This window comes from Silene latifolia, chromosome 9 (assembly GCF_048544455.1).
Source record: "Silene latifolia isolate original U9 population chromosome 9, ASM4854445v1, whole genome shotgun sequence".
In the NCBI taxonomy this organism is placed as follows: Eukaryota; Viridiplantae; Streptophyta; class Magnoliopsida; order Caryophyllales; family Caryophyllaceae; genus Silene; species Silene latifolia.
The window spans coordinates 54157604-54181783 of NC_133534.1; the positions used below are offsets into that span (position 1 = coordinate 54157604).

At 44.0% G+C, this 24180-nt stretch overlaps 1 long non-coding RNA gene and 1 other non-coding gene across 2 annotated transcripts; one reads left to right on the forward strand and one right to left on the reverse strand.

Moving 5' to 3' along the window:
- Positions 1-5757: 5757 nt before the first annotated feature.
- Positions 5758-5864, reverse strand: LOC141603614 (small nucleolar RNA R71). The gene has a single exon (XR_012525478.1). It is a non-coding gene; the product is annotated as a small nucleolar RNA R71 (small nucleolar RNA).
- A 6051-nt stretch (positions 5865-11915) lies between these two features.
- Positions 11916-12346, forward strand: LOC141602694 (uncharacterized). Its single transcript, XR_012524617.1, has 3 exons — positions 11916-12004; positions 12092-12184; positions 12287-12346. It is a non-coding gene; the product is annotated as an uncharacterized LOC141602694 (long non-coding RNA).
- Positions 12347-24180: the final 11834 nt, after the last annotated feature.

Consider the following 24180-nt stretch of genomic DNA (forward strand, 5'->3'; position numbering starts at 1 on the left):
TAAAAAACATTAATTTAAATATTATTTAAATTAATAAAATAGTTCATCGACTACGCCCATTCTACGCCGTAAAACGAGCTCCAAATAATGACAATGCCAACTAGCAAATACATGTCGTTCTCTATAAATTCCAATATCGACGGATACGAGTATCTACAGAGCCCCCACTTTGACTGAGGCTTGGACAAGGCGAAAGTCAAAGTATACCCCAGGTCCCTTTCGACCCGAGGATTCTGCGAGTCATTTATAGTCCATGAGACTTGCGTATATAAGCTCGCCAGCCATAAGAAGAGATCATACCTGAAACTTCGTTGGGGATTAACTCTTGCTCCTGTTGCCTCAAATTATCATCGTTGGTTGTCGACCCATAAAATTGCATATATGGTGGGTTGAGCCTTATCCTCAGGCGCCTACGTATCCGTTTCTGATGGAATCAAACCCGCGTCATAGTTCGGCCACTGCTGACACATGCCCAAAGTTTATCATCTGCTGGCGTTTGTCAAAAACTCATCATCTGCTGACATTTGCCCAAAATTTATCATCTGCTGGCACTTGTCCAAAATTCATCATTTGTTGACACTTGCCCAAAGCTTATCATCTGCCGGCAGGTGTCCAAATGGGACGGGACTTTCCAAGGAGGTTGCCGCCGCTTTCATCATTTTCTTTTAGCTACGGAATTCTTCCATTTCATACTCTTGTATTGAATTGAATTCTGAGTGGATGTCATCCATTTCATCTTGATAATGGTCTCTGAAGCCAACGGCTTCAGAGCCCCCAGTTTGCGATGGCTCTACAGTCAAAGTGTTTAGAGCCATTAGTTGAAGCATATAATGCTTCATTTGAAACACAAGAAATGTACGAACAATAATCATCACATAAGCACATTTGGATCATCGATCTTGAAATTGGATCATTTAAAAGATTGGGTCATCGACCTGAAAATTAAATTTGAAAATTTTGAATAATTGGGCCATCGACCCGAAGTTTGAATTTGACATCACTTGGAATGTTGGGCCATCGACCTGAAATTGAATTTAAATATTTGATTTTTTTTTAAAATTTGGGCCGTCGACCCGAGGTCTAAGGCTGAAGTGTTGGAATGCTGGGTCGTCGACCTGAAATTGAATTTGAAAGACTGGGTCATCGACCCGAAATTTGAACCTGTTAAAATTTTTGAATAAATGGCCCATCGACTCGAAATTTGAATTTGAAATGAATCATTTAGATGTTTGGTCATCGACTCAAAATTTGATTTTGGAACGAGTCATTTGGGATGTTGGGTCATCGATCCGAGATTTGAATTTGAAATTTGCAATATGCCATTACTTGGAAATTTTTCGAAATTTTGAAATCCAGCATTTTGAAATCGAACCTTGGTGGGGTGAGCACGAAATGCGACTCAGACATTCTGTATGACCTGTAAATAACGTGGGCATAGCCCTCTACCGTAAAATAAAAAGGAAAATAAAACCGTAAGTGTGCACGGGTTTTAATTCAATTATTGACTTGTTGGGGGTAGAAATGTAAATTGGCCATTCTGGTGCCAAAAGATTGCAAATGGGAATCACAAGGTCGTCAGACGTGGGAAGGAGATATCGTATGGCATGGGCGTGCTCCCGAGGGCATATGGGAATCAAGATCACTTGACATTGACAAGGTGGATTAAACTCACGGAGCAACAACGTTGGCTTCGCCCAGACACTAAACACAGACTTATTTTATGAGAACAATTGGACATCACACATCACTCTTGTTGGGAACATTCCGTCACTCTTCTCCTCGCCTCCTTTCTTTTCAGGGAGTTTTCATCATTTCTTGCCACCGCCTTCTTTCTTTTCAGCGGGCTCTTACTATTTTTCTTCCACGCCTTCTTTCTTTTCAGCGGGTTTTTCATATTTTCTGTTCCTAACATAAACCCACATCTATCTGACTCAGCATCTTTGCCTACACCATTAGATAAAGCTCATTCCGAGACTTGACATTACTCATCTGAACCTATATCCTTATCCTAGCCTACATCGAGTGCTAAGACTGACTCAAACAAAGGTGGCTTCATTTGGACTTGGTTAAGACCCGTAAGAAACCGACAAGATGACAACTTGGTTGATGAGTGGATTGAATCCCGTATTCTGAAGGACTGCCTACGTATTCGCGTGGAGCGAAATCAAATTCGACGTAGTTCGATCATGGTGCATAAACATGGCATTTTGATTGTGTGTACACACTCGAAGGTTTCACCTAAGATATCATGTCGTATCCCATTCTAGCCGATAAGGTACCGTTAAATCCCGTGTCTAGGGTTGGTACAAAAGGTTGTGGTTCTTTGGGATGTGGAGCTTGTTAAAAATAGGTTCTCAAGGTAAATCATCATTCTGAAGATTCGTTTTATGGTGTTAAGGCCAAGAGGTATGCTTTTAACATGGTTGGGAATGGTGTCTCGGGTTTGATGAAACGCGAGTACAAATAGGTAGGAAAACGATGTGGGTTCAAATTTTCATGTTTGGACCCTAAAGGCTTGGGTTTAATGTAACAAGCTAGATGAATCCTCAAAATCCCTGACTATTTCTCTATAACTGTCTTGAGAGGGACTTAAGGGTAGAAAGGTTACAAATGGCACTAACTTACTATTTTGGCTTCGCCCTCTGAATTTTGACCACAAGTGTTTTGGCACTTGGTTTCTGCTTCACATACCGACTCTTGACTTTTGTAACTTCGATATTCAACCACGAGCCTTATTGTACTCGGCTTCCGCTTTGCACACTGATTACTCACTTCTGTAACTTCGACATCGGCTTTTGCATATCGGCTTCTGGTTTCTGCAATCTCAACATTCTCGACCACTCATTTCTGTAATTTTGACATCTTTGACTACCCATTTCCTTAACTTTGACATCTTTGACCTTTCACTACTGTAACTTCGCCATTTGTGACAGCTCGCTTCTGTAATTTTGACATCTACGAGACTAAGACAACTCGCTTCTGTAACCTCGACATCTACGACAACTCGCTTCTGTAACTTCGACATTTTTCTTTTTTTTTTTTTTTTTTTTTTGTGTCTTTTCCTTTTTTTTTCCTCTGTCCTTTTTTTTTCATCTTTTTTTCTCTTCTTTTTTGAAAATGGTCTTCTACTAATTCTCCTAGTCAAAATTTGATACACCTTGAAAACCGGGTTTTGCCAACTAATTTGAGTCAGAACTAATAATTCCTTGCTAGAACGGGTTGGTCTCCTCTCTCTTCGAGATGAGATGATTTTGTGGGGAATAGGCTTGCCTTCCATCATCGACATGGAAACAAGGAACTAGTCCGGGTTTGTCATAGAATCATCTAAGAACTTATCATAAGCACTTGTTCTGATGCAGGTTTTCTACGGCCACACATGAAATAGGTAAAGGAAACAAACACGGGACCCTAAAGTACCCCTGCCATTTACAATGACATGTTTCTACCATAGAGCACCCTTCGAGTGCGTTGTGCATTTGAATTGATTTGATGTTGGAAACAGGACTGGAATCGGGATCAATTTCATTGATATTAAAGGGAGTTTGATGATACGTGCCTAATATATAGTCTTTTTAGCCTATTTCAGCACGTATTTTTATGCATTCTTATACTATTTTTATGGTATTTTGCCCCGAATTGGCTACTTTGGTTCGTTCTGTCCATTTTGTAGAAATGAATGCGAAAGTAGTGGAATCGTACCCTTTTTCGTCCTTTTTGCATGCATTTAGAGGAGACGGGATTTTCCTGCGTGAGATATTGTGTTTGGAAGCGTCGTGGCACGCATTACGAGGCATTTGGTGGCGGACTTGATCTGAATTGAAGATGAAGCACTCGATCGAGCAGTTTAACCACTCGATCGAGTGGTTTTCACGTTCCAGATTGGTCGATCGAGTAGTTTACTACTCGATCCTTAAGTTGCAAAAAGGCCATTCACTCGATCGAGTAACTATTTGGTCGATCGAGTGGATTTTGCTGAAGAGTTGGTCGATCGAGTGGTTTTAATCCACTCGATCGAGTGGTTTCGATGGTTAATGGGCTTAATCAGCCCGTGTGTTAATTATTTCGCTAAACTTTGTTTGCTTTTCTATTTAAACCTATGTTAACTAGGTTAAGAAGATCTTTTATTTTATCTATCTTTAATACTATCAAACTCTCTACTGTAAAACTTTAGTACGTTGCTTTCCTTCCTCTACTGTTACTTATTTTTGGGATTATTATTGCTCGGATTCGATCGTTCTTTACGCCGGATTCGCATTGATTGTAATTCCTTCTCTTCCTTTAATAATAATTAACCTTTTTGTTGCTTTAATTATTTGTTTTTCTCATTATTCCTTTTGCCCTAATTTCTCTTTATGCGATTTATTGGTTATTTCATTTATTTTTCTTTGGAAAATTGTTTCTTTGTTAGTTTAATTAGCGATATGAGTAGCTAAACCCCCTTCATGTTGGGATTAGGGGATCTGTGGTAGAAATGTGACGATGTAGTGAATGAATTAATTGTGAGACCCTGTCACCATAGCAATTTAATTGTATTTATTCGACTTAGTTGAGTGCACGCTTCTATGTCACCCTTTAATCTGGCTAAAATTAATCCTGGATCGAAAGATTGGACTAAATAGGCTTGCTATGAACAGTAGACTACCCTAATGAGGATGAAAGTTAAGTTAGTGGTAATTTAGGATAGAAAGTGGACCGAAAGGACCTTTCAACATCCGTCTCACATTAGTTCGTCTGAATCATTTACAGCTGAGTCACTGGACTACCGTAGTGAACCGAAATCCCGACATGTCCTTTCTCTCTTGATAGTTTAAACCTTTTATCTTGTCTTACTGCTCTTCACTTTTATTTCTCTTTTCCTTTAATCTCGTAGTTTAGAAATCAATTAAACAAAACCCCCCAATTGTTACTTTAGGACTAGAATTAGACAGCTGATAATTACATTACCTCCCTGTGGATTCGATACTCGACTGCCTCTACTAAAGTTAGTTGAGACCGTTAGGTTTAATCTTTGATAGGGTTGCGATAGCCGTGTCAAATTTTGGCGCCGTTGCCGGGGAGGCAATCGTTTAATTTATTTGTTGTTTTAATTTTTAGTCTTTCTTTTAGTTTAAGGGGCATCCGTTCCTTAAACTATTCTTATATTCTATTTATAGCTTCTTCTTATGCGCAGGTCACAAGGTGGTGAATTATTGCCTTATAATCCTGAGATTGAGAAATCTTTGCGCGAGTTGAGGCGATCAACTAGGGTATTACCGACAGAGGAAGAGCTGAGTACTCTGTCTAGCTATTACAAGAACACTCTGTTTGAGGAGGATCCACGTTCATCTCCAGTTTCCAATTCATCAGCTGAGACAGTCACTTCTTCGGACTTTCTAGAAATGGCCGAAGAAGCAACCATTGCCAGTCACTCTGAACCGACAGCTGCGAATCTGTATAAGGGATTTGTACTACCAGGGGAGGCAAGAAAATTCGAACTGAAGCCTTCTTATATCAACTTGGTTGAAAGGAACCGATTCGGGGAGTCGCAAATGAAGATGCGGCTAAGCACATGGAGACCTTTATCGATTATTTTTGCTCCATACCCCCACCAATCTGGCGTGACCGGATTAGATAAAAGAAACCATGTTTATTTTCTCACTCCGCGATGCTGCAAGGGAGTGGTATAGGGATCTGGACCGAGCTGCTCATGGGATAACTGACTGGAATTCGCTAGCTTTAGCATTTTACAAGAAGTACTTTTCCGCCTCGAAGACTATTGCCATTAGAGCTCAGATCACGAGCTTTAAACAGGGGCCTGATGAGAACTTTCATGAAGCATGGGTCCGTTTCAAGAAGCTGGTGCGAACCATTCCGCATCATGGGTTCGAGAAGTGGAGTCTTTGTAATCAGTTCTATAATGGGCTGTACGACGATCAGAGAGCTGTTTTGGATGCTGCAGCCAATGGCCGATTTGCAGAGAACATGGGAGAGACTAAGGGGTGGAAGATCATTGATGATTTGGCCACCCATAAGGCTGAGTATGGGAACTTGTGGACAGCGGGCCGCCCACGGGGGCGCTTGGTGAGTGAAGGGGGCTCGAAAACAAGCGTTTGCATTTTGTATGGAGTCGCCACCAATTTTTATGGGAAATTGGAACCGTTCGAATACCTCGTGTCATGTCAAGACACAAAGTAGTGACATGAACACTAAGCAATCGTTACCCTTAGCATTCTATGTCTAGAATGACTCTCGTGGATGCCAATGAACACGGGTGCTCACGGAGATCTGGAGTAAGGGGTGAGGGTACGTATTAGGAAGCTCTTTTGATCGAACACCTAATCCCGCCCGCCTCGATAGCGGCCTCTACTAATGATTAGGGAGTTTATTCGTACTTGATATATCGTCGGCTATATGCATGCAATGCAACATCCAATAGATTAATCCTAACATGTGAAATTAGCTAAGTCGGTGAACAATTAATTAGGCAAACAACTGGGGTCGAAGTAGGATTTAATGTAGATTTACATGTGGGAGCATACAAATGATAAAAGCGATACACTAACGATGAATTATAATAAAGAGAAAATACAATAATTACATTGAGATAGGCGATCTATGTCGAAAATACCTTTAAAACGGATGATTTAAGAAAAAGAAATAAAAGAATAAAACACGACAGATCAGAAGGTGATAATACGGATAATAGTAGGTTAATACGTAGCTAAGTAAACTAGGTCAAGGCGAAAAGGAGTTCGGGACAGAAGTCATCCCGAACAAACAAAGAGACATCGCTGCGCCCTTTGGAAGAGGCGCGGCGATTCTTTGCGTCATTCCAAGGACGAACTCTGGTTGTGAAGCCAAAACCGCAATTGTTAACGTTTATTGGTGAATTTAATGGATTGATTTAGATTACTTAGTCGGATGAAAGTGATTTCTGATTATTTACATATGATTGAGGGTCATAAAATAGCAAACACGATTAAGACGGATAAGACGGATTATTTACGTGAAGGGTCGATGTTAATGAAGGATTAAACAAGCGAATAATTAACTAAACATGATGAATTAACGACGGATTAACAATGAACATGATAAAAATATATCGACAATGAATCCCTTAAACCCAATACGAACGAATTGAATCCCTAAAACTTGAATTGAACTTAATGACGAAAACCCGCAAATATGAATTACTTGGGATTTAAGTTGGATTAGATGAATTAAACATGTGAATGGATGATGAAATATATGACACAATATACATGCTAATTATTATGATTTTATGACGGAGAATTAACAGACGAACAAACAAAACAAATAAATTTGATACGAATTGCAGAGGACGGAGGAAGAAGAAAAGAAGCGAGAAGCTGCGGCGGCCTCACAAAGAGGCGCGGCAGATCTTTGCGCTCCTTTGAAGAGCGCGGCGATTCTGCGCGTCTTTTCTCGACTGTCTGTCTACTGGAAATCCGCAAAACAGGTTTTGAAGACGGTTTTAGGAATCGGTTTTAATGAGGTGCTTTCGACATAAATCTTACAACGGTGATTACAATAAAATAAATAACAATAAATAAAGAGAATTAATACACCCTCAGACTTACATGTTGACGGAACGAGATGAACTAAGAAGATCGATTAGTGAATGCTCGACGCGAATGCAAGGAAAGAGTGCCCTCGTGAGAGGAAAACGATTTAACAAATTGATTAATTAGATTGATTGAGTGTAGTGGTCAAATTGGTCGGTCATGCAACGGAGAGGCTGGTACCCGGAAGGATCCGAGCTTACGTGGTCGAAGGTTCAAGCACGTAGGCGCCAATTAGTAAGAACGAAGTCTAGAATGCAAAGGGAGAAGAGAAGGGCGGACACTCGCGTGAGAAATATGAGGAACAAAGGCTCCTATTTATACTAATCACGTGAAGGAATAGGGTTTCGGAGACTCTTTGGAAGTGAATCTCGGAAAGATATAAAAAAGATACGTAAATCATGCAAAGAAGGGCCTGGGAAGAGGCGCAGCAGCCACTGCGTCTCTTGGAAGAGGCGCAGCACCTGCTGCGTCTATTCCCAGGAGGTTTCCTCCTGTTTAAGAAAGATTTCCGTGTTTAAGTTATGGTAGGACGGATTCAATTCGATTATCTTTTGAATATTACGGGATATTATTTGCCAAAAGATAAAATTTGAGAAATATGGAATAGAAATATCCGGAATATTCCAGAACATTCTGACTCGGGATTTTACAGCTATCAGAAAATGGAGACGGTTTTTGACCCGGACTCCGAATGCACTCTAATTACTGTCAAAACGACCGTATCGGCACGTAGATGACGACTAAGAGGTTGACATTAATTTTTGAGCAATCACTTGACGATAATCTTATGAACTGTCACTAATCGTTCCGCGTATCAAGCATGCGGCCCAATCATCACCGGGTGGTTTGCGAGGGGTGCAGAAACGAGGTGTCTACAGAGCCCCCACTTTGACTGAGGCTTGGACAAGGCGAAAGTCAAAGTATAGCCATCAGGTCAATCGAAGATTACAACCTGACGACTATGGCGACGCGAGGCGGCTCAAGGGGTCTGAACCAAGGACCTGTCGTCGGGAACATTTTAGAGTCTGTCGACTATCGGGGAGGGTCGTTTAAAGTCCATTAGACTACGTAAGGAAGCTCGCCAGCCATAAGAAGAGACCATACCTGAGATTTAATCGAACTTCGCGGGGAATAAGAGATATTGAAAACAGCAGGACGTCGGTAGAAACTGCTGGGGAAAATCCGCTTGCGTCGGTCTTGAGCGGTCTCAGCGAAACTTGGAAGTTGAATCGCTTGCGTCGGTCTCAAGCGAACTCTTGTTGGGGACATATCGACGACGAGGAACATCTTGATCGTCGTATGGGAAACCTTGAATGAGCAAGATCTTTGCAAAATACTACTCACGGGTAAAATGATTTGACGACTAGGAACATCCAATCGTCGCGAAAGAAAGTCTCGAGCGAGCAAAGATCGCAAAATACCATCGCGCTAGACAAAAGGTTGAGCAATATGCGAAATCTTTGCTGTGCGGGATAAATCGAACTCGGACAATATTTGCGAAATACTGTCGCGCCTTTGGATAAAATGCGGGCGGAACGAAAGGAAATCGTCGAAACGGACCAAAGTGATAAAATGTCATCGAGGAAGAGGCGCACCAAAGATGGGCCCACGAATAACGAACTCATAACGGATTTTTGAAAATCCATCAGGAGGGAAACAAAGGAAGAGGCGCAGCAAGAGCTGCGTCTCTTGGAAGAGGCGCAGCACCTGCTGCGTCTGTTCCCAATTCAGCAATTCCGCGTAAAACGCGAAGTCGAAGGGTTTCATTTCATTATTTGAAACACAAATCCTTCAATTTCTCTCTCAAATCTTCACCATTTCCGTCAAGGTTGGATTCAAAAGCTTGCTTAAAATATGACTAATCGAGGTATGTGTTTTAATCTTGCATTAATCTTCCATATTCGTTGAATTTTGAGTATAATAAGTAGGGTTTTCGACCCAATTGATCGAAAATTTGGGGCTTTTCCCCCAAATGGATTTGTCTTGCCAAATAGATGCTAGAAATGAGTAGTAGGCAATGTTAGGAACATAACCATGTATTTACTTTGAATTTTCATCGAGTTTCGAGCCCTTGAGCGAATTTTGAGACGGTTTCACAGCTAGATCGAAAATGGCTTAAAAACGGCCTTAGGATTGCCCATTTGTGATGAAATTTGATATTCGGGACCCTTGGGTGATGGGTAAACTTCCTGTTATCTCGGAATTTTGGTTGGTGACGGCCTTTGCAGGACACCTTTTAGGGCATAATCGTCATTATAGCGAAATGCTGCCGAATTTTCGACTCGAACTCGGAACTAGACTTTGACTTTGACTTGACTTGACCCAATTTATCACATGAGCGATTGAATTGGTGAGAACATGGCCAAGGATGGCCAGGAAGGATAGCTTCCAGGGCTCCGGAGGCTCGAAAACTGCTTAACAAGGGCTTGTCGTCACGTGACGCGGCCTAAACTTGCTTTAATGTTGCAGGTGATGCTGCTTCTACTTCCGGGAGGACTCCCATGGAGGTAGACGCTAGTGCGGTTGAGGAGGCTTTGGAGCAGGCTTTCACCGACGCGGTGATGGCTGCTGCAGACGAGGTTCCTGAGGAGGAGGCTGCTGAGGAGGAGGAGATTCCGCGACGGGCCCACCTCGGACGAGGGGGTCGTCAGCTGAGAGGAGCTCCCGCGTGGGCTGAGACCTGGGAGAGCAGGCACCTTGTGTGGGCTGCAGAGGGTCACCTGTCCTACAGGACGGTGAAGAGCTTGGTAAATAGGAATTCCCTAACTCATTACTTATCCTCTTTCTTTTTTCCAAATTTCTTTCAAATTTATTTCAAAACTAAAGATAGCTTTATTTCGAATCATAATAGGAGGCCGGGAATATCCGGTCGTTCTCGGGGTATACGACGGCGATGGAGCACTACGAGCGGCTGTCGGAGGAGGAGAGGGCCATGATCGAGCGTGGAGCGTTCGGTCCTCTGGTTCAGGTCTGGAGGGATATCGTGAAGAGGAAGTTGCGGGCCAACCTTAGCCTGGTCCGCGCTTTCTTGGATCGATTTTGGGATACGACTTCCACGTTTCACCTGCCTTTTGGTGAGGTGGGGGTCACCTTGGAGGATTACGGCATGATTTCTGGTCTGCCGTGCGGGACTGAGGAGATGGTGTGGCCGGAGGCTGGCATGAGGGCGGACTCGGCCGAGGCGAGGAGGTTGATCGGCTGGAACCTGTCGCCGAAGGCTGTTGCGGTCGGGTTTGGTACCCGCACCTATGTTCGAGATTACTTTGCGGGAAGACCCCAGATCGGTGGTGATCGATGGGAGGGAGACGGCTCCTCCTCCTTGTCGGCGGAGCGAGCAGGGCTCGTCGTGGCTTTGGTGGTTCTTGTCTTCGATTTACCTCGGAGACAAGGGTGAGAGGTTGTCGACGAAGCTTCTTCCCTTTCTTGCCGACCGAGCTCCCTAGGGCGTTGGGGGGTCATCGCTGGTTTTGCGGTCCTCATCCGCTTCATGAGGGCCATGGTTCGCCCGAAGTTGATGGAGAAGGGGACTTCTCCTGGCGCTGTCGGACCTGGGCTATTGCTGGAGGTATGAACCTTCCTTTAGATCAACGTAAATTCCTTTCTTTTATCAAAGATCGTCACTGACCATTTCGCTCTACAGGCGTGGGTGTACTCCTACTTTCCGGGCCTCGCGCCCAAGAGGACGGAGCCGTTGGAGAGGGCCTATCCCGTGGTGAGGGATTGGGTCATGTGCCGGACGAAGAGCAAGCGTTCTTCTCACAACGTCTACCGGCGGGACGTGAACGCCCTTCAGCTGAGCAGCGTGAGTATCCCGTTTGTATGTATTCACATCTTCTCATACTTTGTTTTCAATTGATCCTAGAAATGACCTTGGCCTTCACATTGTTATAGTGGGTGCCGGACCTTGGGCGGAGTACGCCTGGAGCGCCTCCTTTCGTTCCGAGGTCCTTCGACCTAGGAGCCCGAGTCATTTATTCTTTGTGGACGTCGATGGGTCCGGTATGGTACTTAGGCGAGCGTTTGGCTCGTCAGTGCTCTCGGGACGCGTTGACGGTTCCGCCGATCCTCCTAGGACGATGTTCGTGGAGCCTTCCGAGGCCGAGAGGGAGGAGACTTGGCGGTGCCGTGGCGGCGACCTCCTTCGCCCGGTGAGGACTACTCGGCGTTCCTCTACGGGAGGTTGGCGTCGGCCGATAGTGGTGAGCATCCTTTGTTTTCTTATTGATTTGGTTTTCGAGACTTGCGACGACAGATCGTCGATTGATGAGAGCTATTCGTCTTTTCAGGAGGTTGAGGCGGCGGGCATCGAGCCCCCAGAGTACCCCGAGACCCTCGAGTATACTGACGCTACTGGGAGGACGACGATCTCCGAGCTGCGTGATTTTGACGTAGCTGTGACGGATGCTGGCCTAGATGACTGGCAGCATCTGATTCGGAGGGTGAGCTCCCATTTTGCATGGTTTTTGCGTAAGAACACGTTTGACTGAATTTATTTTATTTGTTGAGAGTTTCCTTTTGAAATGCAGGTCGCGCCATCCCGGTTCGTGGCACTATGGAGGGTGGCCAACCGGCTACGAGCTACGGCCATTGAGGCACTCGTCGGCGGTCGAGGTCGTCAGGTATGAACCTTTATACCCATTTTTCGATTTCCTTTTTTTTTTTGATTTTTGGGTTTCCCAATTTGAGTTGATTGACATGAGCCAATTCGTTGCTGTTTGCAGGGTGACAGCGAGTCAGGACGAGAGTTGGCCCAGGCTCGGGAGGAGACGGCTCGCTTGTCGAGGGAGCTCGAGTTTCGGGATGCCGAGATCGCCGCTCTTATGGCGAGGGTTGCTGAGTTGGAGGGTGCCCAGCAGTAGCTTGTGTCAGTTTTGTAGATTCGTACATCTGATTTCGAAACATTTTTTTTGACTCGGTTTGGGGCGCAAGCCCCCAGTTTACTTGGTCTTCTTGACTTGTTTGGGGCGAAGCCCCCAGTTTGCTTGTACATTTGTACTTTGTTCGGGGCGCGAGCCCCCAGTTTGCTCGTACATTTGCTTTTTGTTGTATACATGATGGCCTCGAGTGCCTTTTTGCCGGGTTGTTTGTTTGTACCGCAGTTAGTTCTTGAACAGTTACGGTAGATAACGGTTTATGCCGTTATGCCGCCGAAATTTACATCACGTGATTCATACATTTTATATACACATAAGGCCTTTAATTAGCGCACAATGAGACTCAAAAGGAACGCAAAAATGCAAAAATTTTGCCGGAAATGACCGGAAATGACCGGAAATGACCGGACGGTAGGGAGGGTTACCCCCGAAAAAAAAAAAAAGGAAAAAAAGAAATTTATAAGTTTAGAAAATGTAGAAAAAGAAATTAAGAAAATGAAATAAGTATATAAATGTTTGAATAATAAAAAAGAATTAAATGGACAATTAAATACACAAATGTGATAAAATGGCGAAAATGTCAACGTTGCCTCGAAATGCGTGCCCGCGAAATTCCAAAACATGGTAAACGTCCGTAGTTTACCAAAATAAAATCCCATAGGAATAGGAAATTACGCGCGTTATAGAATTAGGAAAGATCCAAACGCGGAAATCACAGGAGTGAGCCTGGGGAAGAGGCGCAGCATGAGCTGCGTCCCTTTGAAGAGGCGCAGCAGGTGCCGCGCCTGTTCCCAGAGGGGTTTGTTCTGACGGATTTTGGAAACAGCAAATTAGTATAAATAGAAGCGCTGCCGAAGCTTTGAATCATATAATTCTTCCGTCTTTTCTTCGTCGCTTCTCCTAAAACTTCTAAAAATAAATTTTCAAGAGAAAATTATCATTATGAATACTTTGGAGGTTCGCTTGAAGGAATGGACTAATGAGTTTTCGAACACGGAAAAGCACGACATGGGTGCTTATAATCTTGGATCTTTATTGAGTTTGAAACTTATCAAGGTAGTGAAACCGTTCTTAGATGCTTGCCTTGATTATTGGGATCCAAATTATCATGTATTCGCCTTTCCAGGAGGTGATATTTGTCCTTTCCGCAGGAAATTGTCGCCATTGGCGGGTGGGACCCGAACATTTACCCGCCATCCCCTCCACTTCACAAGGGTATAAGAGCAAGTTTAGAGACTTGCTTGGACTTACTAGGCTCGAGGTAGATCGTCTTGTTACCCCGAAAGGCGTGCGGATCTTTGGATTTTATAGACCGATTCATCAACGGGGCCGACCCCTCATGTCTCTTATGTTGCTAGGAGGAGAGCATTTGGCTTCTGTTTGCTTCATGTTTATGTCTTCCAGGGACATGTTGATGAAGATTTGAGAGGTGATCCTCGTCTATTGGGTCTTGTTGAGCAAATGGAGCTGCGCAGGAGCCCAGCTTGTCTATGCTTAGGGGAGATCATCTTGGGTTTGGATAATAGGAAATCCAATCGCGATTTTCCATTCTTGGGGAGTCCCGTCATCTTACAGGTAAAAGACACCTTTTTCTCTTTTTTTTTTTTTTTTTTTTTTTTTTTTTTTTTTTTTTTTTTTTTTTTTTTTTTTTTTTTGGGTGTCTAATACCTGTTTTGGTAGGTTTGGCTTATGGAACGGCTCCGATTGCTCGAGCCCCCAGTTCATGCGCTTTCCTATCATGCCCGTATGATTTCGATGAGGACGAGGCTGTACATGGTGGACTTCACCCGGGTCTGCGATTACTGGAAGAACAAGTCAAGGCGATGACGGCCCTTTGATCGGTGGGTTGTACCATGGTGGCACCTCAAGTCCATCCACCGGAGTGTCTTCTTTAGATCCCACTAGGTCCGTGCGCATCCCTGGATTGGAGTTTATGGTATGCATCTTCCCGGAGAGATTGATGAGGCAAGTTGGGTTGAAGCAGATGATCCCTAGGCTTGACACCGTCCCCAGATCGCTATGGCGTTGACTACCGAGAGCCGAAGAGAGTGGGCTATAAAGTGGGCCCAAAGAAACATGTGGTTCCTGAGTTTCTCCTCCAATGCTTTGTGGGTGTCGGATTCTTATCTGAGGTGGAGGAAGGCTGCAACTTCGGAAGAGCGTGAAAGACTGAGGAAGCGCGAGCCCGTTGATTACAAGGTGCGCGAAGGAGAGAAAGAGAAAGAGAAGCATTTGACCGAAGGAGAAGAAGAAGCCGGCTTTCAGGTCATTCATCCTTCGAAGAAATCGAAGACTACTCCTGTCGCAGAGGTGGTGGTTGGCAAGAACGGAAGGGTCAGGCCTCGAGAGAGACCGTTGGTGATTAGGTCTGAAGTGGTGCAAGAGCGCCCGGCTCGAGGTCGCGACAAGAAATATGACAAGAACGACAAGGGCAAGGGAAAGATGGAGGAGTAGCCCAAGTCTTTATTTATTATTTGATTATTATTATTATTGTTGTAATAAAAAGGGGGATTTTTAGAATCCTAGCCTATCTATTTTTTTTATTATTTGCCGTATTATTATTACTAGAATTTAAATGAAATAAAAAGTTAAATGGTTATGAAACCGTGGTTATTTTCTTTAATTATTCTTGTCGAATTTCAAATGCAATGCAAATGTCCTTCTATTTACATTTTAAATAAAATGGTGGGTTGAATCCCGTGAAGGATTGCCTACGTATTCACTTAAAAAAAGCGAAATCAAACCCTTGCGCGTAGTTCGAGTAAATGTAAAAGAATAATTGTTCGGAGCAAGAGCTTGTAATGAACATAGAAAATAAGCATGAGCTTTTGCTTACTCGGGAGGTGCGAATTTAGTTTGTTTGATGATATGAGGATGACAAGTTTGCCAAGATGCAAGAGCACAGTGACATTCAAATAGGCCGGGGGCCGTTTATTTAGTGCCACAAGAGCGACACGTAGGTTTACGCGAGGCGCGTTTTTGTCCTATCCTAGGCATAGTACCGTTTCAGTTGGTCGAGATTTGTGGGGTTTGAAAACTCATTTCCATCCAGGTCTGTGATTCTAACCGCACCCCCTGGGAGTATGGATTTGACTAGATATGGCCCGGCCCAATTAGGTTTGAATTTCCCTCTCGGGTCGACAGGTAAGAGAGCTCTAACCGATTTGAGAACTAAATCTCCTTCTTTGATGTTTCTTGGCCTAACCCTTTTGTTGAAAGCTCGTTTGATACGTGCTTGATACGTTTGGACATTATGTAAGGCACGTAGCCGACGCTCATCCAGGAGGATGAGTTCTTCATACCTATCCCTCTTCCAATCGGCTTCGGGGATTTGACTTTCGAGTAGAATACGCAAGGATGGTATTTCTAGCTCGATTGGTTGTACGGCCTCCATGCCGTAAGTCAAATAGAAAGGAGTAGCCCCAGTGGGCGTCCCGACGGATGTTCGATACCCCCACAAAGCGAAGGGTACTTTGCTTGGCCAATCTCTGTAATTGTCAGTCATTTTCTTGAGGATTGTGACGACATTCTTGTTAGCCGCTTCTACCGCGCCGTTAGTCTGTGGTCTATAAGGCGATGAGTGATGATGCTTGATCTTGTACTTGGCTAGCGATTTGCTCGGTTTCGGCTTGGAAGTGGGACCCATTATCGCTGATGATCTCATGTGGGCAACCATATCGGCAGATGATGTTATTTTGTATGAATTTGGCTACATTTTTGGCCGTAAGAGCGGTGTAGGAAGCCGCTTCTACCCACTTGGTGAAGTAGTCAATTGCTACTAGGATGAAACAGTGACCTCCTGTTCTGGCTGGGGTTATTTTCCCAATTATGTCGATTCCCCACGCGGAGAATGGCCAAGGAGATGTCATCGTATAGAGCAACGAAGGAGGGACATGTTGTACATTCCCGAAGATTTGGCAATTGTGGCGATTGCCTCACATATTTGATGCAATCGGATTCCATTGTGGTCCAATAGTACCCTAGACGTGTGATTTTCTTTGCCATCATAGGTCCACTCATATGAGGACCGCACTCTCCATCGTGGACTTCTTCCATCACCTTTCGTGCCTGTGAATGATCAAGGCAACGCAGCACTACACCAAGAGGTGTTCTTTTGTATAACTCTCCTTGCATGAGGACGTATTGTGAAGCTAGTAGGCGTATAGCTCGTTGTCCCCTCTTGTCCATATCTGGCGGATAGGTACCGTTAAGCTTGAAGTTTAGGATTGCTTGGAACCGGGGTTCTGCGCGATTTCTTCTTCATTGGTAATTTGATGGACATAAGCCGGCTCCGACCGTCGTTCGATACACAAAGGCATTTCCATCATGTAATCTGGCATGTTTATCAAAGATGCAAGTTTCGCAAGAGCGTCTGCAAATTGATTTTCTTCTCGAGGTAGGTGCAAGTAGGTTACGTGATCAAAGAATTGAGCGACTTGGTCAATCCTAGCCTGATAGGGTGCTAGGCTTTCACTTCGGATTTTCCAGGATCCCGTAACTTGGTTAATGATCAGTGATGAATCTCCATGCACTCGGAGGTTTTTGATGCCTAAGCTTACTGCCGCTTGTAGTCCAATTAAACAAGCCTCATACTCTGCGGCGTTGTTTGTCACCTCGAAGTCGAGTTTGACAGCGATCGGTGTATGCTCACCTTCAGGAGAAATGAGCAATACTCCTATCCCAAATCCTCTTAGGTTTGATGCTCCATCAAAGTATAGGTCCCAGGAGTCTACATCTGTTTGAAGTATGTCCTCGTCGGGAAATGACCAAGTATCTATGGCTTGTGCGTCGTTGATGGGATTTTCTGCGAAGAATTCAGCGACGGCGCGTCCCTTTATTACTTTCAGTGGCACATATTTGAGGTCAAATTCGGAGAGCATCATGGTCCATCTTGCCAGACGTCCGTTGAGAACGGGTTTCTCGAAGAGGTATTTGACTGGATCCATTTTGGAGAATATCTTGACAGAGTAGCTAAGCATGTAATGACGTAGCTTTTTTGTTGCCCACACAAGAGCGAGGCATGTCTTTTCGAGTTGTGAGTATTTGCACTCGTATTCCAAGAACTTCTTACTTAGATAGTAAATAGCTCTTTCTTCGCTTCCTACGGTTTGAGCTAGCATGGCACCCATGGCGATTTCGATTCTTGTGAGATATAAACCAAGAGGTTGATCTCGTTGTGGTGGCATGAGCACCGGTGGTTTAGCCAATATCTCCTTGATTTGGTCGAACGCCTTTTGACAATCATCATCCCACATGGTGTGGTCCGTTTTCTTGAGTTTCTTGAAGATAGGCTCGCAAATCATCGTGAGTTTCGATATGAATCGACTTATGTATTGCACTTTTCCCAGGAATCCTCTGACTTCTTTTTCTGTTTGAGGTTGTGGCATTTCAATCAGAGCTTTGATTTTTGAGGGATCTATTTCTATACCTCGTTGGCTAACGACGTATCCTAGGAGTTTGCCAGATGTCACCCCGAATGTGCACTTTTGAGGGTTGAGTCTCATATTGTACTTCCGTAGCCTTGCGAAGAACTTGCGAAGGTTCGCGATATGTCCCTCTCTTTCCTTGGATTTGACAATCATGTCGTCTACGTATACCTCGACTTCTTTATGCATCATGTCATGTAGGAGTGTAGTTGCGGTGCGTTGGTATGTAGCTCAGGCGTTGATCAATCCGAACGGCATTACTGTATAGCAATAGGTTCCCCATTGGGTGACGAACGCGGTCTTATGCATGTCTTCCATGGCCATTTTGATTTGGTTGTAACCCGCATATCCATCCATGAAGGATAGTAATGCATGGTCTGCAGTATTGTCTACCAATATGTCGATGTGAGGTAGAGGAAAGTCATCTTTCGGGCTTGCTTTGTTCAAATCTCTAAAGTCAACACAAACTCGGATTCTCCCATCCTTTTTGGGTACGGGTACTATGTTAGCTACCCAGTCAGAATACTCGGAAACTTTGATGAACCCGGCTTTGAATTGTTTGTCAACTTCTTCCTTAATCTTGAGCCCACTGTTCTCATCCGTCGAAGCTTCATTTCACGGGTTTGAAACCTGGCTTAATTGGAATCCTATGTTCGGCGATATCCCTGTCGATCCCTGGCATGTCTTTGTAGGACCAAGCGAAAACGTCTTTGAATTCATTTAGGAGGTCTATGAAATCGGTTCTTTCGGTTGAGCTCAAGGTAGTCCCTATCCTAAGTTCTTTGGGTTCTAGTTCAGTCCCCACGTTGATGGGTTCGGTGTCCTCAATTACAGTCCCCCTTCCCTTTCTTGTAGTATTTCTTTGGCTACGTAGGGAGGTATTTCGGTCAAGTCTGGATTTTGGTCATCCTCAGTATCATCATAAACAGAATTGCACTCAAGATAACGCAAAGAGTAAGCAGAACCTGATTTATTCATATTAAGATTTGAGTAAAGTTGAAACAAAGAAGCCAACCGATCCAAGGATAGTGGCGGCAAAGGGACGACAAAGAATTGGGGCATTTCCCGAACTACGTGACTACTCGAAAATAAGCTAGGAGAGACGAGGGGAGTGGGGATGACGACAGGAGTAGGCTCTCTAATTACTTCTCTAGACTCTGACTCTGACTCCGACTCCGACTCTGATTCGAATTCGTCGTCTTCTGGTTCTTCTTTGAACATTTCTCCTTCTCCAGTGGTGAGCTTGAAGAGTCTTCCTTGATTGTTGGTCCATTTGATTGATTTTCTCCACCCTTTCGCCGCTTGGTGTCGATTTACGTGATTAAAGCGGTGGGGTTGAAGCGATCGTCTTGAAGTATCGTAGTAATGATCTCATCCTGCGCGGCCCTAACAAATCGATCCTCTCCAAACAGGAGGCTAACAGCGTGTTCGTCTAAGCAAGGTGCTTGACGGGTTTTGACGGTAGGAACCGTTTCTGGAGGGATGAAGTAGCAATCGTGAAAGATCTCGATTCCGGCTAACTTCTTTTCGAGGTAATGCCAAGGTTCGGGAAATCCATGAAAGAGTTCCGAACTTCCTTCTTGAACGAAGTATCCATTGAGGGTAGGGAGATATGGCCTCATTTGGACTCCTACATACTTGCGGTTTTGGACTTGGGCGAGCATTTCGAGAACTTCTTCCGTTGTGGGTTTGTACCCTAGTCCAAGTGGTATTCTCGATGAGTTGCCTTTCTTGTATGGCGCGAAGGTGTTTTCCCGAACTGGGTTCAAAGGCATTCCAGGGAAGTATCCCTGGTTTTTGAGAATGTGGTTGACCACCAAGTTGGAGTAGGGATTGTAGTACAAAGGTGCCAACTCGCTTTCTATGACACTTACACTTTGGAAGCCCCCAAGTTCGTATATGGGATCTGCAAGGACTTGATTGCTTGATTGTTTTTCGATTATTGCCTTGATAGGCGACGAAGTGATTGTCACAACTTTGCCATTGAGTGGGATCTTGATCTTTTGGTGAAGGGTGGATGTTACTGCTTTGGAAGCATGAATCCAAGGCCTTCCCAGAAGTATGTTGAATGAAGCTTCGATGTCCACTATTTGGAAGTTGACCTTTCGTTCGATCGGTCCCGTAGCTATGGTTAGGCTAACAAGTCCAACCACTTTTCGTCGCGTACCGTCATATGCGCGTACACCTTGACTTGTAGGGGTCCAATCCGACTCTTTCATGCCCAGTTTATATGCCGTTTTGAGGGGTATGACGTTGACCGCGGAGCCATCATCTACCAAGGTCATTGGCACATTTTTCTTTAGACAGGATGTGAGTGATGTATAGAGCGAGGTTGTGACTAGCGCCAAAAGGTGGCAAATCTTCGTCTGAGAAAGTAATAGGATTACTTAACTTCGGTGATTCTTGGAAGACCAAGTTGACTACATCTTCAGGAGTAGAGTTATGTGCCACATTCAATTTGGCCAAAGCTTGCAGTAAAGCTTGGCGGTGTGGAAATGAGCTTGCCACTAATTGCCAGGGACCGAAAGATCGCCTTGGTTTTTTGTAATTGCTTGAGCAAATGATCGTGGGGTCGTCTTCGTTGTCATTTGGTGTGATGACATTGGTTGGACTGTTTTGAGTAGTACTTTGGTATGGACGGCCCGAGCGAGTTAGGTGATCCACATCTTGGTCTTCGCCATTTTGGACTATCTCTTTTACCAAAGAGTTTTCAATGAGGTATTCGTCTTCATCGTCATTGGCCCAAACCCCATTAATTGTGGCTAGTTCTTTCATCTTCATGATGTCCCTTTCTAGTTGTATGATTTGATCAACTAGCTTATCGACCACGGTGATGACTTCTTGCATAGTAGCATTTTGAGAGAAGATCAATGGTACGCGTTCTTTAGGTGTTGCATTGGGATCGCGTAAGATCATTACCATGCTTTCTAATTCCCACACTTGTCTATCTACACTCCTTGCCCAGGTGATGAAGTCGGAGATGGTAGGGGAGATGGTAGAGTAGAGTCTTTCTTTCTCAATTGCGTGAATTTCATTTTCGGTGGGAGAAATGAGATGTGAGCAATCTAAGGTAGATTCGTCACTTGTAATCACTAGAACTCCAAGAGGATTTTGAGTGTTATTAGGCTTACCTCCTGGTGGAATTGGAAGTCGACCATCTTCGATCATATCTTGAAGCACGTGTTTCAACTTGTAGCATTTTTCGGTGTCGTGCCCCTTACCCCTATGGTATTCACAAGAAGAGTTTTCATCCCAAAACTTGGACTTCCTTTCGGGTTCGGGAGTAGGTCCAATGGGTTGGAGTTTGCCTTGCTTCACTAGCCTTTTTAGAGCATTGGAGTATGTATCCCCAAGGTTTGTGAACTTCCTTGGTGGGCTAGTTTTCTTGGATGGTTCGAGAAGGTTAACTTCGTCGGTCTTGCTAGTAGAGCCGTATGAACGACTTGTGGACCCTTGATATCCTCGACCCACCGTTTTGGACAAGAGTCCTTTGCGGATGTCATCTTCAATCCGTGTCCCTAACACGGTTAAATCTTTGAAAGTCTTGATGTTTTGATATCTCAAATGGTTGGCATATATGGGCTTGAGATTGTCCACGAACTTCTCCACAAGAGTGGCCTCATCCGGGCGTTCTACTAGTTGAGTACTAGTCTTCCTCCACCTACTTAGGAAGTCGGTGAATCCTTCTTTGTCATTTTGGGTAAGAACCTCTAGAGTACGCATGTTGACTTGGATCTCGGCATTATCCGCGTATTGTTTCGAGAACTCGATCGCGGCGTCCTCCCAAGTAGCGACCTTTTTGTGATCTAAAGTGTAGAACCATTGCTTTGGGATGGTGTCGAGAGATGAAGGAAAGATCCTTAAGAACATCTCGGGTTTGATGCCTTTGATAGACATGTAATCCTTGAAGGCACGGATATGGTTCAAAGGGTTCTCATGTCCCTTGAACTTAGGGATATCCGTCATGCTAAAGTTAGTGGGCAATTTGGAATTGACGGCTTCATACTTACGATTGTTCTCCCGTTAAATGTCATCCCCCTTAAGGTACATCAATTGCTCCTCTAGGTACTGGAGTCTTTTCTCAGCTGCAGTTGTCCCCATGAGAGGATTCTCATCTTTGGACTCGTCATCGGAAAAACCTAGTACTTCACCTTTAGGGGGAGGTAGCCTTCCCTCTACATCAAAGATGCGGCCTTCGATGAGCTCGAGGCGGTCATAGGTTTGGTTCTGGGTAATTTGCATTTGGGCGGCGCAGCTAGGATTTGATTACTATTCTCTTGAATTTGCTGGAGGTTCGTATCATCACTTGACCCAGGCATCTTGGAAACTGGATAAGAGACCGGCGACGAATCAAAACACGATCGACCATTCTATCACATTTGCTAAAAGAGGAAAATTTTGACTCGTGAAGTGGGTGTGTGCCACTTGTGTTGAGTGAGTTTTGAAGAAAGACAAGGTCTTTGAAAATGTGGGTCCTAGCCAACTGTAGTGTAGTTGTAGGAGTGGACTCGAAGTGAGGCTTTGAAATGGGCTTATGGCCCGAATTTTGACACGACAAGCGGACAGAGTTTTGACTGGATTTTTTTTTTTTTGCGCTAATTGAAGGCCCTATTTTCGAAATTCTTGATTGAAAACGGGTTTTGATTTTTTGAAAATTCGTCATGGTTTTGTTTAGAAATGGTGATCATGTAGAGTTTTACACATTTATACAAGCATTATAACGGGATGTTGAGTGCTTTTAGAAGGGTTTTGGTTTAAAGGGTGGGTTGCCATACCGAACCATCAAACCCGAAGTCGGTGGAGAGGCTCGTGCCAAACAAGAGTAAGGCCGATTCCTAGTCCATTTCCTCAAGTAGTGAAGGCCCTTGATACAAACAAGAGTAAGCATCATGGTATGGATGACGTCAATCGCTATCCATCTTTAGGCCCAAATAGGAATTAGGACCGTTTAGACGGGACGATTGGTCGAATAGGTTGGGTTGGGCCTAGGAAGGCCGAATTAAACGGTCTAGGAAGACCGAGTTATGAAAACCGACAATTGTCTTGTACAAACTTATTCCCTAACCTTGTTCAAGTTTCACCCTAGCTACACGTAAGTGTATTCCCAGTGAGTCGCCAAAAGCGTGGACGACGGGCCGCCCACGGGGCGCTTGGTGAGTGAAGGGGGCTCGAAAACAAGCGTTTGCATTTTTTGTATGGAGTCGCCACCAATTTTTATGGGAAATTGGAACCGTTCGAATACCTCGTGTCATGTCAAGACACAAAGTAGTGACATGAACACTAAGCAATCGTTACCCTTAGCATTCTATGTCTAGAATGACTCTCGTGGATGCCAATGAACACGGGTGCTCACGGAGATCCGGAGTAAGGGGTGAGGGTACGTATTAGGAAGCTCTTTTGATCGAACACCTAATCCCGCCCGCCTCGATAGCGGCCTCTACTAATGATTAGGGAGTTTATTCGTACTTGATATATCGTCGGCTATATGCATGCAATGCAACATCCAATAGATTAATCCTAACATGTGAAATTAGCTAAGTCGGTGAACAATTAATTAGGCAAACAACTGGGGTCGAAGTAGGATTTAATGTAGATTTACATGTGGGAGCATACAAATGATAAAAGCGATACACTAACGATGAATTATAATAAAGAGAAAATACAATAATTACATTGAGATAGGCGATCTATGTCGAAAATACCTTTAAAACGGATGATTTAAGAAAAAGAAATAAAAGAATAAAACACGACAGATCAGAAGGTGATAATACGGATAATAGTAGGTTAATACGTAGCTAAGTAAACTAGGTCAAGGCGAAAAGGAGTTCGGGGACGAAGTCATCCTGGAACAAAGCGCGAAGAGACATGCGCCCTTTGGAAAGAGCGCGGCGATTCTTTGCGTCATTCCAAGGACGAACTCGTTGTGAAGCCAAAACCGCAATTGTTAACGTTTATTGGTGAATTTAATGGATTGATTTAGATTACTTAGTCGGATGAAAGTGATTTCTGATTATTTACATATGATTGAGGGTCATAAAATAGCAAACACGATTAAGACGGATAAGACGGATTATTTACGTGAAGGGTCGATGTTAATGAAGGATTAAACAAGCGAATAATTAACTAAACATGATGAATTAACGACGGATTAACAATGAACATGATAAAAATATATCGACAATGAATCTTTAAACCCAATACGAACGAATTGAATCCCTAAAACTTGAATTGAACTTAATGACGAAAACCCGCAAATATGAATTACTTGGGATTTAAGTTGGATTAGATGAATTAAACATGTGAATGGATGATGAA